The sequence below is a fragment of the Crocodylus porosus genome, unplaced genomic scaffold (assembly GCF_001723895.1).
Source record: "Crocodylus porosus isolate Cpor-Errol unplaced genomic scaffold, CroPor_comp1, whole genome shotgun sequence".
Taxonomy (NCBI): domain Eukaryota; kingdom Metazoa; phylum Chordata; order Crocodylia; family Crocodylidae; genus Crocodylus; species Crocodylus porosus.
Genome location: NW_017728918.1, coordinates 26,123,249 through 26,127,847, shown reverse-complemented (window position 1 = coordinate 26,127,847; position 4,599 = coordinate 26,123,249). Strand labels below are relative to the sequence as shown.

The following is a 4,599-nucleotide window of genomic DNA, read 5'->3' as shown; positions in this document are numbered from 1 at the left end:
CCCCTTAGATCCCAGGGGAGGCGCACCTAGGCCAAGGGTTAGTGAGGAACTAGTTGGGGAACTTCTGGAAGGACTGGATGTATTCAAATCAGCTGATCCGGATGATCTCCACCCTAGAGTACTGAGGGAATTGGCTGAGGTCATTGCGGGACCCGTGGCACAGCTTTATGAGCACTCGTGGTTTTCTGGTGTGATGCCAGAGGACTGGAAGAGGGCCAGTGTGGTTCCCATCTTCGAAAAGGGGAAGAAGGAGGACCTGGGAAACTATAGGCCAGTTAGTTTTACCTCGATCCTGGGCAAGCTTTTTGAAAGAATTATTCTGGCGCATATCCACGAGGGGCCAGCAGGAGAGATTATGCTTGGGGGCAACCAACATGGGTTCATTAGCAGCAGGTCCTGTCAGACCAACCTGGTGGCCTTCTGTGATCAGATCACCAAATCCTTAGATGCAGGGGTAGCAGCGAACATAGTCTTCCTAGACTTTTGGAAGGCTTTGACACTGTCTCTCACCCCATTCTCATTAAGAAACTGGGGGACTGTGGTATCAACACCCACACAGTTGGGTTGCCAACTGGCTGGAGGGCTGCACCCAGAGAGTGGCGGTGGATGGGTCATTTTCGACTTGGAGGGATATGGGCAGCAGGGTTCTGCAGGGCTTGGTCCTCAGGCCTGCACTGTTCAGCATCATCAATGACTTGGACAAGGGGGTAAAAAGCACCCTGTTCAAATCTGCTGATGACACTGACACTAAGATGTGGGGGGATGTGGCCACGCCAGAAGGGAGGAATAGGCTGCAATTGAACATAGACAGGTTACAGGGGTGGGCGGATGAGAATAGGATGAGGTTCAACACCGACAAGTGCAAAGCGATGCACCTGGGGAGGAACAACCGGCACCATACCTACAGATTGGGGAACTCCCCTCTTGTCAGCACGGAGGCGGAAAAGGATCTTGGAGTCGTCATTGACTCCAAGATGAACATGGGCTGGCAGTGTGGGGAGGCAGTCATGAAGGCAAACTGTACCTTGTCATGCATCCACAGATGCATCTCAAGCAGGTCCAAGGAGGATCCTCCCACTCTATGCAACACTGGTCAGGCTGCAGCTGGAGTACTGTGTCCAGTTCTGGGCGCCGCACTTCAAGAGGGATGTGGACAACATGGAGAGGGTCCAGAGGAGGGCCTCTTGTATGATCAGGGGGCAGCAGGGCAGGCTCTGTGAGGAGAGGCTACAAGACCTGAACCTGTTCAGCCTCCACAAGAGAAGGCTGAGGGGGGATCTAGTGGCCTGCTACAAACTAGTCAGAGGGGACCAGCAGGCATTGGGGGAGTCCCTGCTTCCCCAAGCACTACCAGGAGTGACCAGGAATAATGGTCACAAGCTGGCAGAGGGTAGATTTAGGCTAGACATCAGGAAGCGCTACTTCACAGTCAGTGCGGCTAGGATCTGGAACCAACTTCCAAGAGAAGTGGTGCAGGCTTCTACCCTGGGGGTCTTTAAGAAGAGGCTGGACAAACACCTTGCCGGGGTCGTTTGACCCCAGTACTCTTTCCTGCCATGGCAGGGGGTTGGACTCGATGATCTGCTCAGGTCCCTCCTGACCCTAGAAACTATGAAACTATCTTTTGCAAACTGTCTTGACCTGAACTCTAGCCTCAGCCCTAGACTGTTTAGTAGAAGAGTAGAGGAGCACACTTACGTGCACACACTCTGAGATGGAAGTGACACAAACGCAGCTGCCTTGGAACAGAGTTCCGTGTGGTGATGTGAAGATCTGGTGATACTGTCAAATCATGCTCGGTAGGTTTAGCTCTGGTAGGTTTGGCTATACTGATTTAAAAAACAAAAAATCATAAAAACATACTTTCTTCTCTGCCTCACTACAAAACAGCCAGTCACTCTTTAAAATGCTCTTTGTTTCCAGGGGTGATGCATTCTAAAGGGCCGTGAATGTACTTTCTTTCATCTGCCAACATCTCTCTTGTAAAATGGCAAACCAGAAATCTAATCCAGCAGATGTGCTGCTTGTAGCAGCAAATGATGGTGATGGGTCTAGTGACTTGGCATAAAAACTGTTGGGGAAAAAGACAGCATAATTCCAAAAGAGGGAGAGCCAGCTTAATTACAAACCTGAGAGGTAAGAAATGGTTGTGTTCCACAGAGGAGATTTTGCATGTGATTATTTCTTGGTACTACTACAGTATATTCACCACACAGAAATGCATTGACTGGGTGTCATTATTTGTTAACAAAACCTCTCAAACTGGAATTGTCATCTTGTGCGAAATTCTGATATTTCAACATTTGTTTTTATTCTTGTCGAGCCTGGCTGAGCTCTCACTGGGCTGCTGTACTTGGGCCCTGAACCTCTGGGCTCTTAAGCTTCCCTTGGCTTGGGCGAGTTGTGGAACTGGCTGTTTCTTTGGCCTCTCGCATCTTTTGTGATCACAAAGTCTCTCTTACTGCTCAAGAAAATGGGACCTCAAGCTTAGACTTTCCAGAATTGAGTCTAAAACGATTGTTGTTGATCTTAGAAAGCACAGTAGACATACCTACCCAGATAAAGCACTTACACATCCTTTTCTGCCTCAGCTACTTCACTGCTCTGGAATGCTCTTGCAAATAAAGGATACCCTGAGGAGTCCAGGATCCCCTGCTACCATCTGCATGGCCTTGGTTTCTGCTTCAGGTCCCTTCACTTTCTCAAATGGCTGGTAAGAGAGTCCTGCTTTCATAAAATGCAGCCTCCTTTGGTAGGTGATTTCTGATACGCCTTGCCAGGTGAATGAGGACCCATGCCCTGTGAGCTGTTACTTATTCACCAGCGTTTTGAGGAGAGCTATTTTTTTTTTCTTGGTTACCTACTTTGTCCAAGTGTGCTGCTACTATTTGACTAGTCTTGGGAGAGCGATACTTGAGGTGGGGTACCTATCCTGTAGGGAAGAATGAAAGTCTTGAACTACAGGGCCACAGTTCAGAGGGACACAAGTTAATGTGGAACCAACCAAAACCAAAGCACTGCAGTCTAATTTGGCAGGCAAACAAAACCCTTCAGACTGTTGTGAGTTGTCCTGAAACAAAATATTTTGTCTGAATTTTCCAATGGGTAATCTAAAAAAAAGTGTTGGCAGCCTGGCCATGATTAAAGCCATGGAAAAGCCCAGGAGGAAGTTAATAATTCTGTCTTCCTAGCAGGGTTTGAACAGGATACAGAAATGAAAGCTGGGGAGCACCCTCTGTGCAGTGAAAATGAAACAAAATATCAAAAAGATCTTCATTAATAATGAATATTTAGCACTGAATGGGCTCCTGCAAAACAAATACTATATGATGCATGGTTCTTAATTTCCGGGGGCTTGACTTTGCAGCCTCCCAAAATGAAGCTCTTTTCCTGGTTTTGTGTGGATTTTTCTTTGGTTGTATTTATATTTGGGCAATTTTCTACAGACAGTGTTATGGCAACATAGCATCTGTGTCTGTAGTACTTGCATTGTACCTCCAGCTCATGATCCAAAGAAGCTTCTCATTAGAGATGTAAGCACATGTAATATAAACACAGTCATCTGGGAGCTGGGTTTTCAGAAGTGTGTGGGGGTTTTTAGAGAAGGAAAGGAGGGAAGGGAGAACCTGCATACATCAATTGGGTGTCTGGTCCACAAATACAGCACTGTGGTAAAGAAGGAATAAGTCTGGGAGGGCATGAAGAGGAGAAAAGTGGTGGTCAAGATGGAAAATTGGTTAGAAAGGAGGAGGCAATAGTGATGTAAGAAAACAGTGTTTGTGATAATATTTCAGTAGGTGATATATTTTTCTGAGTCCCAAGATAAACAAAGGCCCAACATGGCATTAGAGAACACAGAGACACCTTCTTTCATATGAAGTGTAAGAACTGTGTTCAGTAATCACTCGGAGCCAAACACAATATTCATTCAGCATTTGAGTTCTACCTCAAAAGCACTGGGTAACATTAACTCAACAGAAAAGGGGATTCAAGAACCAGCTTTTTCTGCACTTTCCCAATGTTGCTGTTCAGCTGAGTTAAACATTTCTGGCCCTTCTCTTGGCTTTTACCTCCTGTATCCTTTTTAACATATTCTTTGTAACACCTTTGAAATTGCTATCCTGGGGCTTTGCATTGTTCAGTAATCACAATTGCATTGTTCAGCATCCTGCAGTGTTCAAGTTCTAACTGATCAGCATTCTGGAACATATTCTGAAAGATTCCAGCGCATACCATTAAGAAGGACTGTCAAACATATGACCCACGGGCCAAATTTGGCTCTTCGAGGTAGATCATCCAGCCCTCAGGCTTTTCATCATCCAAATGACCTGCTGCAGTGCTTCTCTTAGCTGCTGCCAGAATGTAGAGGTTTAATGCTGCTACCACATGACCTGCCGCAGACTTGCCTGTTTGTAATTCCCAGTTGGCAGCTGTGAGAAGCCCCACAGTCCAGATCCAGCCCAGCATCTCAAATGAGTTTGACACCGCTGAATTAAGGAACTCATTTCCAAACACCTAACAGATAACATAGCAATGGAGATCAGGAGATAAGGAACAGCTTGCATGGATTTCTCAATAGCAACTTGTGCTTTGCCAAAC

At 46.4% G+C, this 4,599-nt stretch overlaps 1 long non-coding RNA gene across 4 annotated transcripts in view; it reads left to right on the top strand.

The window, feature by feature from the left end:
* The first annotated feature begins 1,707 nt into the window (after positions 1–1,707).
* The window catches only part of LOC109311657, a 26,718-nt gene continuing 23,826 nt past the window's right edge, over positions 1,708–4,599 (top strand). For all 4 annotated transcript variants that reach the window (XR_002101564.1, XR_002101565.1, XR_002101566.1 and 1 more), the window contains exons 1-3: positions 1,708–1,799; positions 1,924–2,136; positions 2,592–2,713. This is a non-coding gene — a long non-coding RNA (uncharacterized LOC109311657). The remainder of the gene's footprint in view (positions 1,800–1,923; positions 2,137–2,591; positions 2,714–4,599) is intronic.